This window comes from Petaurus breviceps, unplaced genomic scaffold (genome assembly GCF_028583685.1).
Source record: "Petaurus breviceps papuanus isolate PSGF00001 unplaced genomic scaffold, PetGlider_PUasm1.0 174, whole genome shotgun sequence".
Classification (NCBI taxonomy): Eukaryota; Metazoa; Chordata; class Mammalia; order Diprotodontia; family Petauridae; genus Petaurus; species Petaurus breviceps.
Window position 1 is genome coordinate 16,267,673 of NW_027185761.1, and position 11,579 is coordinate 16,279,251.

Consider the following 11,579-nt stretch of genomic DNA (forward strand, 5'->3'; position numbering starts at 1 on the left):
AGAATCAGGGGGAAGAAATGAAACGTGCGTTTTTGGGGAATCTCTGGGAAGGACATTCATTCATTCACTTACTCATTCATTCATTCACGAGCATTAATTAAGCCAGTACCAGGCACTGTGCTGCTCACTGAAGACTGGAAGATAGAATCCAAATAGTCTTTGAGGTCGAGGAGGTTACCTTCTATTACAGCATAGTGTAGTTCCATTACAGAGCTAAAATAGGATAATTGGGGAAATAGCCTTAGGGATCAAGTACGGTATAAGTGAAAACAAACTATACACCAAAAAACAAAGTCATGGTTAGGAAATCAAGAAAGGTTTCCTTTAGGAGGAAGTTCCTTAGCTGAAGCTTGAAGGAGGGTAGAGATTCCCAGAGGCAATGCAGTCAATAAACCATTTTGAAAGCGGCACCGAGCGTGTAGGAGGATAACATGGAAATAAGCCTCAAAAGATAGGTTGGGACTAGAATGTGAAAGGCTTTAAATGCTGAGCGCGGGAGATTGAATTTTATCCTACAAATATTGATTGACTGAAGTTTCTTGAGCCAGGAAGTGATGTGGTTAAGTCTAAGCTTTTAACAATATCACCAGCAGCTGTGTGGAGGATGGATTGGGGAAGGTCAAGACAGAGGTAGCAGAGAGACCTATTAGGAAGCTACTGCAATAGTCTAGGACAGAGGGGATGAGTGTTTGAAGGAGGCTAGTAGTTGTGTTTGTGGGAAGGAGGGGACAGATGCAAGAAAGGTTGTAAAGGTAGATGTGACAAGACTTGTCAACTAACTCAATATGGGGGAGAGAGAGGAAGGAGTCAAGGATGATCCAATGAACCTGGAGTACTGGAGGGATAGGGAGCCTCTGACAGAAATAGGAAAAGTATGGAGGGGAGAGCATTTGGGGGACAAGATAATGACTTTCATTTTGGACGTGTCAAATTTGAGATGCCTATGGGACATCCTAGTAGAGATGTCTAATAGGTAGTTGGTGTAGTGGGAATGGATCCCAGGTGAAGGATGAGAGTGTGACATAGAACTTGATCATTGGCTTCCTAGAGATGGTAATTGAACCCTTGAGAACTGATGTATCCACCAAGAGGAAGGTTATATAGAAAAGAGAGTCCAGGAAGAGCCTTGGGGAATGCCCTTACTAATGGGGCAACAACATATATTAGAAGTTCTTAACCTGGAGTCTTAACTTGTTTTAAAAAATATTTTGGTAATGATATTTTGATATAATTGGTTTTTTTTTTTATAATCCTTTGAGTTTTTGTTTTGTTTTTTAAAGACACCATTCCTCTTTCTTAACCAGACTGGAAGTTTACAAGCTACTCATAGACTTGATCCCACCTGCTGATTGGTAGTTACATTAATACTAAACTTGGTGCTGACACAGTCACCCAAATGGCTTCACTCACTGCAGTTCAGAACTCCTTAGCTTGAGAGAGACCCAAACTCCTTAGTAACTCGGGTTACTGGCTTGCCCCATTGTGCTCAGTGTCCTAATTATTTTACTTCATGTATTTAAAAACGTTATTCAGAGAAGGGGTCTTTTTTTGTTTAATCATGTTGCTAGGGTAAGAATCCTTGATATAAGGGACATTCCTGCAGAGGAGACTTCGAAGGAGCAATCAGGCAGGATGAGGAAGGACTGGAAGAAAAGTGTCCCTGAAATCCTAAGGAGGAGATCCTGTCTAGGAGGAGGAGTCATCAAATGCTATAGAGAGAATATAGAAGGAATGATGAGGACAGAGAAAAGAATTGAATTTGACTACTCTGAGGAATATTTGAGGTGAGATCGTGTAAAGAACCAGTAAATTAGAGGGCTAGGATTTAAGCCTAATTCTCTCCCAACTGGTTCTGTGAATATGGGCCAGACACTTAACCTTTCTGTCTCAATTTCCTGAGCTTTAAAATCAAGGTAAAGAGGGCCTACCTCAGAGGGTAATAGTAAAAATTAAATGAGATAACAGATGTGAAGTGCTTCCTACACTTGGCTGTACTATGTAATTGTTAGCTATTATTATTATCATTAACAATAGCATGTTTCTATAGCTCTTTAAGGTTTACAAAAGTGCTTTTCTTGTGAAGATGATGTATTCTGTGTGGTATAGTAGAAAGAACACTGGTTCACTTGTGTCTGACTCTTTGTGACCCCATTTGGAGTTTTCTTGGCAAAGATACTGAAGTGGTTTGTCATTTCTTTCTCCAGCTCATTTTATAGATGAGGAAACTGAGGCAAACAGTGAAAGTGCTCTGCCCAGGGTAAGCGTCTGAGGATGGATTTGAATTCAAGAAGAAGAGTCTTCCAGGCTCCACCTAGCCTTCCCTGAAGAACCCTGGACTTGAGGTCAAAAGATCTGGGCTGAAATTTGTGAGCAAATACCTATAAAAATGACTAAACAAATTCTAGAGCAGCAGAACCCACATGATGACAGAGTGAAACAAATTTCCAACCCAAGACAACCTGCAATGTTGATAGGAAGGTCTGTTGCACCATTCTGAAACAAGAACGTAGTCCAATGTGGGCTGTGCCAGTATAGACGGGGTCCTTACAAACCAAGAGCAGAACTCAGGGCACTGAATCACTGGCAGTTGTGGCTGTTTCCAGACTTTTCAACCTACAAATACCAAGGACAACTTAGAAGGTAAGTGCGAAAGGTCTATCCAGACCTGGGTGAGGGAGGAGTCCCTTCTAGCCCAAGTCTCAGGGTGGTAGTGGTAGCAGGGGCTGCTTCTAGAGCTCTTGGCCAGCATGTACCGGTGAGGAAATTTCCTCCTTCTCATTTCCTTACATTAATGAAATTACAAATCTGCTCCAAAAAAGATTTATAAGAACTAATTTCACAGGAGTTGATTTTCAATTATTCCATTCCCTCGAAGACTCTCATGGTTTGAGGATAGTATCAGCAATTCCTTTTGAGGCGTGTCATCAGCAAACATTTGAATGTAGCACACTCTCCAGGCTCATTTCCTCAATTCAAACATGTAGGTTGGACCCCCAGAGAGGGAGTAGATATCTCAGATTCTAGGAGTAACCCTTTGTGTATGATTATGTCTAATAATCTGAGTCCCCATCAGTGTACTTTCCACTAACAATTAGACAGTAGATACAGTTCTTAGTGAAGGCATTTACTCAAATGACTTACAAGACCTGTAGTCACAATGCATTTCTCTCTACACATAGGGCACACTTTCCCTAAATACACATAGAGTCTATGAATGGTGGTGATTTTGGTACAAACTTAGAGTATAATGGTAGTTAGTGAGGTGAATGTGTAGGAAACACATGTAACCAGGGCAACTCAGAATTCTGGAGCTGTAGTGCCTTGATATCTTTTCTTTCTGAGGAATTCACATGAAGGTTACTTCATGAGGGGCATAGTGTTGGTAATGGACAGGTTGATTTGCTACTCAACCTGTCTTAGGGCACAGAGTCTCTGTTGGACCTGTTGGGCTGGATAGATTGCTCAGCCACTGGATTGGCTCCCTGCAGACTAAGGTTGCTCTGTTGTATAAATCAATCTCTTGGATTTCTTAGACTCTCTTTGATGGGCAGCTGCAGTCTCCACCACCTTCAGCCTCAGGCTCAGCTGGGAGTTATTCCGTCTTTTCAGAAAGAGTGCTATTGTGCTCTTTTGGAAGGAGCAGAGACCCTTAGCCAATGATTGGCAGAAGTTCCTCCCCTCTCTACTCCCTCAGGGCTTGCTTTATTAATTTAAAATTTTTATTTTGTTTTTAATTCACAGATCAAGACAAGCATTTCCATAGCATAGTCCAATAAAAAAGATGATTGCACATGAAACTGCAAATTTACTATGTACAACTTGCTATTCCCTCCAAATATACAACAAAGTTATCACGTAAATTTCTTTTGTTTTTCTCCCCCCACCCCAGAAGGCTATTATTATGTAAAATTATTCTATATGTATCTCTATTTATTAGTTTTTTCCCCCTCTGGATACAGATTGCATCTTTCTTATGTCCTTTATTTTTAATTTTTATATTTATAATACTCAAAATGACTTAGTCACTCATAGTTCTTAAAACAATATTACTGTTACTGTATACAGTGGTTCTACTCACTTTACTCTTCATCATTTTGGGCAAGTCTTTCTTTCCATGCCTTTCTAAGATCATTGACCTCATCATTTCTTATAGCACAGTAGTATTCCATCACAATCACATACCACAACTTGTTTAGCAATTCTCCAATTGATGGGGATCCCTACAATTTCCAGTTCTTTGCCACCCCAAAGAGAGTCACTATAAAAATCCCATTCACATTCAAAGTTATAATTTCTATTTATGAATTTCCCTCCATCTTATTTTTATTCACTATTTTTCTTTCTTGGATTCTCTCTCTCTCTCATCTTTTGTAAATAGTATTTTATTTTTCCAGTTACATGTAAAGATAATTTTCAACATTAATTTTTAAAAAGATTTTGCATTTCAAATTTTTTATTCTTCCCTCCTTCCCATCCTCCCTCCCCAAGATAGCAAGCAATTTGATATAAGTTACACATGTGCAATCATATAAACATTTCAGGGAAAATCCACAAAGACCAAAAAACAAACAAAAATGGTATGCTTTGTTCTGCATTCAGACTCCTTAATTCATTCTCTGGATATGGATAGCATTTTCCATCATGAGTCTTTTGGAATTGTCTTGGATCATTGTATTGCTGAGAAGAGCTAGGTCAATCCTATTTGATCATTGCACAATGTTTCAGCTCTCTTTTTATCCTATCCCTGTTACCTTATCTTCTCTCCCCATTTCTTACCCACCTATTTCACCCACCCTTCCAAGAGTCCCTCTTCATCCTGTCCCCCCAATCCCAATCTACACACATTCTAAAAGTCCCATCCCCACCCCATCCCACAGTTTTCTCATCTTTCTATATGTTCAGAATGCTTCTACACCCTTCTAGATGTATACATTGTTTCCCCTTCAACCCAGAGGAGAGTAAGGTTCCAATATTATCAACCCTCCACCCTCACCTGCTTCCTCTGTATTGGTCCTTCCTTTCATGACCCATTTTTATAATTATTCCCTTTTACCTTTTCCTATCCAATTTCATGGTTTAGAATCACCCCATCATACACAACTCAGCCCCAACCTTTCTTTCAAACTACCTTAGTAATGATGACAGTTTTAAGAACATTGATAACATTTTCATATATATATATATATTTATATACACACATATACAAATAAATAAATATAAAACAAGTAAACAGTTTGACCTTAACAAGAACCTTATAATTAATCTATGATACAAGAACCTTATAATTATTCTATAATGTTTTCCTTATATTTCTTCTGGGTCTTTTATATCAAATTTCCCACTGAGCTCTGGTCTTGTTACCTGAAAGTCTTTCAGTTTGTCAAATGTCCCATTTTTTAAATTTGAGATTATATTCAACTTTGTTGGGTAAATTATTCTTGGATGCAATCCTTGCTTTTTTGCCCTTTGAAATATAATGTTCCAAGACCTATAGTCTCTTAGAGTAGAAGCTGCTAGGTCTTGTGAAATCTTGACTGTATTTCCACAATATTTAAATTGTTTTTTTCTTGTTGCTTGCAATATTTTCTCTGTAACCTGAGAGTTTTGAAACTTGGCGATGACATTTCTGTAAGTTTTCTTCCTGGGATCTCTTTCAGGTGGTGAACAGTAGATTTTCTTCTATTTCTACTTTTCCCTCTTGTTCTAGAACTTCAGGGCAATTTTCCTTAACAATTTCTTGTAATAGTGTATCCAGATTCTTTTTTTGATCATAACTTTCAGGTAGTCCAACAATTCTTACATTGTCTCTCCTCAATCTGTTCTCCAGATCTGTTGTTTTTCTAAAGAGATGTTTCAGATTCTCTTCTATTTTTTTCTAGTTTTATTTTTTCCTGGTGTCTTATAACATCATTCAGTTCCTCTTGCCCAATTCTAGTTTTCAAGGAATTACTTTCTTCCTGAAGATTTTGGACCTCTTTTTCCAAATGGTTAACTTTCTTTTCATAATTTTCTTGAATTACTTTTATTTTTTTTTCCTAATTTTTCCTTCAGCAGAATAAACCTGCTCTGGGGGCCTGCTGTTTATTGATTTAGTGGAGTCAGCCTGGAGGTGTCTATACTTCACTCAGGCTACACCTCAGTCCCTGGAGGTCCTGTCTTTTCTGAGGTCCTTTTAAGTTGTTTCAGAAGGATAGCTGCTTTACCCCTTTGTTTTTGCTTCTCTACATTCATTTTGTGGTGATTTTCTGTCTCTGGAGGAAATCTGGAGAGCCTGGAAATTTCTGGCTTACTCCACCATCTTCCCAGAATGCCCCTCCCTCAGGGTTGATCACCTTGAGGTTGGTCACCTTAAGACAGAAGATGGTAGACCTTCCAATTCAGCAGTTCTTCCTGGTTCAGAGCAGAGGTCCCTTGGTAAAAGACCCTACCCTTAATATGATTGCTAGCCAGTTACATTTCCTAGATTATTTGCTTTTTGGAGGGGGCAATTGGGTTAAGTGACTTGCCCAAGATCACATAACCAGTAAGTGTTAAGTGTCTGCGGTTGGTTTTGAACCCAGGTCCTCCTGACTCCAGGGTTGGTGCTCTATTCACTGTGCAACCTAGCTGCCCCCCATTTCCTAGATTCTTGAGGGGTCCTATGAAGATGAGTGGTTGGAGACAAAGTTATAGAATCAGTCTATGCTCTGTAACAAGTTCCAAGGAGTAGAATTCTTCCTTTTCCCATGAAAGAGCTTAGTGTTTCTGTCCAACTTTCAACTTTGCTGAAGTCTAAAGGGGACACAGCTCTACATCCGGATCTACTAAAGGCAAAACTTTGTGTGTGGGGGGGTGTTATGGGGGATTTAAAAAATAATAACATAAAGATGTAAAAAACTAGCAATATAATGTGATTTATGTTATGTGACTATGTGAGTGGGACAGACTGTTATAGGAGGAAGAAATCCCTTTGGTTCATCCAACCCAGGATTTTATCTCCAAAGGGGATAGCAGGGATGTATGAGGGGGTGGCTAGATTCTTGCCTCAAAGACCAAGGATAAATTACTTGACAAGTATTTAAGAATATAGTATTTAGAACTGAAAGGGACTTACTGATTGACTTAATTCCTGTCCATTCTTAACAGTGGAATCGCAGAATCATATAAAATTTTATATTCAGCTCCAGTTTTTTTCATCAAGAATACTTGGAAGTCCTCTATTTCATTGAATTTTTATTTTTCCCCTGAAAGATTATGCTCAGCTTTGCTGGGTGGGTTGTTCTTGGTTGTAATCCTAGCTTCTTTGCCTTCTGTAACATTATATTCCAAGACCTCCAATCCTTTAATGTGGAAGCTGCTAATTCTTGTGATTGTGACTTCATGATATTTGATTTTTTTTTCTAGTTGCTTGAAATATTTTCTCTTTAACCTAAGAGCTCTGGAATTTGACTATAATATTTCTGGGAGTTTTCATTTTGGGATCTCTTTCAGGAGGTGACTGGTGGATGTCTTCAATGTCCATTTTACCTTTTGGTTCTAAGATATCAGGGCAGTTTTCTTTGGCAATTTCTTGAAAGATACAGTCCAGGCTCTTTTTTTGGATCATGGTTTTCAGGTTGTCCAAAAAATTTTAAATTATCTTTCCTGGACCTATTTTCTAGGTCAGTTGCTTTCCCAATGAAATATTTTATGTTTTCTTCTATTTTTCATTCTTTTGATTTGATTTTATTGTTTCTTGATGTCTCATGGACTCATTAGCTTCCACTTGCCCACTAATTCTTTTTTTTTGCCTTTTGGAGGGGGGAAGGCAGGACAATTGGGGTTAAGTGACTTGCCCAAAGTCACATGGCTAGTGTTAAGTGTCTGAGGCCGGATTTGAACTCAGGTCCTCTTGACTCCAGGGCTGGTGTTCTATTCACTGTGCCACCTAACCACCCCACCAATTCTAATTCTTAAGGAATTTTTCTTCATTGAGCTTTTGTTCCTCCTTTTCCATTTGACCAATTCTACTTTTTTAAGGAGTTGTTTTCTTCAATGACTCTTTGTATATTTCCCTACGATTTTCTTATGCTCCCTTTTCCAAACTGTTGACTCTTTTTTCATGATTCTCTTATAGCTCTCTCATTTCTTTTCCCATTTTTTCTTCTACATTTCTTATTTGAATTTTTAAATCCTTTTTGAACTCTTCCAGAAATTTTTTTGGGGGGGAGGGGCAGGGCTGAGACCAGTTCACTTTGAGGCTTCACATGTAGCTGTTTTGACATTGTTGTGCTCTTCTGAACTTGTGTTTTGATCTTCCTTGTCACCATAGTAACTTTTTTTTTGGAGGGCGGAAGACAAGGCAATTGGGATTAAGTGACTTGACCAAGGTCACACAGCTAGTAAGTGTGTCAAGTGTCTGAGACTGGATTTGAACTCAGGTCCTTCTGACTCCAGGGCTGGTGCTCTATTCAGTGCACCACCTAGCTACTCCTATAGTAATTTTCTATATTCATATTCTTTTGTTGTTGTTTACTTACTTTTTCAGTCTATTTTCTGACTTTTAATTTTATGTTTAAGTTGGGTTCTGCTCCTGGAGTGAAGGGAACACTGTCCCAATCTTCTTGGTACAGGACCTTGCTGCTGGCTTGTTGCACCAAGACTATGGGGCCTCACCACTGGCTTAGTGGGACATGGTCTGTTGCTGCATTGCCTGGACGCTGTCTACACTGGACTACATTCTTTCACCTTATTATTTTCTTGGTTCTGCTGCTTCAGAATTCACTTAGAAGCATTATATTATAGTTGTTTGGAGGTGAATTTGGGAGAGTTTGGGCAAGTTCCTGCCTTACTCCACCATCTTGACTTGGCCCTTCCCTGTGACTCCTACCTTTCCTCTTAAGACTCTCTCTTCCCTTGTCACTGTCCCCTCCTATTTTCCTTTTGAATATAATATATTTCTATGCTATAATCTTTATGTGTCTATCTGTGTAATTGTGTTCAATCTTCCTTTATCTGGTTCAGATGAATGTGAGGTTCATAGAATGCCCATTCTTCCCTTCCTCCATGTTTAAATACTTTTCATCTTTTGTATCTCTATTATGTGTCATTGATTTCCTCTTCCTTTCTTTCCCAATATAATCCCCTATTCCTCTCATTTCTGCCTTTTCTTGATACCATAAAAACAACAAAACTTGGGGCAGCTAGGTGGTGCAATGAATAGAGCACCAGCCCTGGAGTCAGGAGGACCTGAGTTCAAATCCGGCCTCAGACACTTAACACATAAAAAAAACTAGCTGTATGACCGTGGGCAAGTCATTTAATCCCAATTGCCCTCCAAAAAGCAAAAAAATAAAAATAAAAAAAACAACAAAACCGAATCCAGGCTATGTCTTTACTAGAATTCTGAAAAGATACTTGCTTTTTATCCCCCATTAGCAGGTAAAAAATTCATAACCACTCCATCCTTTCCAAATGAACAAATTGTATACCTTTCTCTTTTTGTCTTGGCTCTTGGGTTTCCATTTCAAAATGCCTGATCATTTCTGGTCTTTTCATCATGCTGGTTGCTTCGCTCTCCTCAGAGAGGGGGTTTCTCTTCCTATATTGTTAGTATGCGAAATGCTTTTTTATCTTAATTTAAATATGCTTTACTGGGTTACTATCCCTTAAAGAGGAAGAGGTGCTCCAAACTTATGACCAAAGGCTTGACTCCTTCTCACCAAATGCTAGTTACACAAAAGAGCATCACAAATAGTGAGAAACAGTGGCTAACTTTTTTCTAAGCAGATAGCAAACAGAAATCAGAGAAATTGTATAGATTAAAATGTATCAGTGCACAGAGAAGATGAGTTCTCCTATTAGGAGTGAGATATCTCAATTAACTGAGCCAGAGACAAAAAGGCCCTGGTCTTACCCCAGGAGAAATTCCCTGAAGTTTCTAGGGAGGCAAGCTGGAAATCAGGAGCATTTGAGGAGTTAGCTTCACCTTACATGTCTGTTGCTTCCCCAAGTCTGTTTTCTTTCTCTCTAGATTTTCCCACGAAGAGGTTTGCATCTGTGTGGGTCCTCTCTTGAAGAAGGAAGGAAGATACTCTTTTTTTCTGGTGCTATCTCTGCTCTTACACAGCATCACAGTATAGAATAATCACTTTACCATTGAGAAGAATTTGATGCTAATGGTAGATATTTGAATCAAAGATCACAGTAGCATCATAATTTTTGGGGTGCATGATGTGTTCAGGGAGGACCAGCACTTCTGGTGTGAGGGCTTGCCCAATGCTTTTCAGGGCTACTCATGCACCTTGGGCCTTTACCTTTCATTCAACTCTCACCTGTGGTTCCAAGAAGCTGTAGCATGCACAGAGGCCACACTCCAGTAAACCTTTTTGGCAGATGGGCTAACCCAGGCTGAAGGTAATTTGACAGGCCTCAAATCCTTTGGTGAGTTAGAGGGATATCTACCCCAAGCATGTGAAGACTTCCCCTGGTAGAATGAGTGGACAAGAATAATTCACTCCATTGGTCAAGCAAGTAGATGAAGCAGACACTGTGGAGCTCTTAGGGCTTGGGCAGATATCAAAAAGGCCAAAGTTCTCCATTGCATCCCAGGCCATTGCCAGTCATCTTGACTTTTGTCTGGCCACTGGCCTTCAAAGACTCAGAAAGAGAGTGAGGCTGACAACTTTGTGCAGCTCTGCCTTACTTCAGTCCAATTCATTCACAAGTTGAGACATCACCCCATGATGTCATTGGTCCTCTTCAAAAATGAAGGATGAATGACATAATTCTAGACCTGGAAAGAGAACTAACAGATCATTCATTCCAACCCTCCCATCTTACAGATGAGAATGCAGAGGCCCGCAGAGGTTAAGAGATTTTTGTAATGTCAGAGAAACTAAATGGTGGAACTGGGATTTGAATTCATGTCCTTTGACTTTAAATTTCCCTTGCTTCAATACTACGCTCATAGCCATATTGAATTGAGACCAATACCCAGGCCTCTGGAACTGTGTGACCTTGGAAAGGTGGAAGGGGGAGTTGTCTAAGCACTTTTTGGTTGGATATCTTCGGGTAAGCTGTGGGTATGCTCTGGCCTGTGGGAAAGCCAGAGCATGGTGCTGAACACCCTGGGATGAAACCAATTGCCTTGAGGCCTGAAGGTGGTGCCACCTGGTGGCCAGATGACATGCTGCACTCTCTAGCTGGTTACTTAATTAGCAGCCACAGACTGCTTTCAGGAGATTTCAGAAAGTAGGGTAGCAAGCCAGGTGTGGAAAGCTCTTGCTGGTGAAACAACACTAAGTGGGTGCTCAGGCCCATTCAAACAGTATACTTGAGTTTACTCATTTCTTCCCAAATTGAATTTCCAAAGGAGAATGTAAGCTTCTTGAGGGCAGACACTTTAAAAAAAAAATTACTCAGCCAAGCATACAATAGGCACTTAATACATGCTTATTGAACTGCACTTAATTAAAAGCTGAACTGATTAGACATTTAATAAAAAAGTAAAGGGTTGAATAGGTGCTCAATGGCATTCACCTTACTTATCCTATTAACTGATTCCCTCCTCAAGCCCCACCAGGGAGTGCTTTGACCTTTGGAATCCATTATTCAGGCAA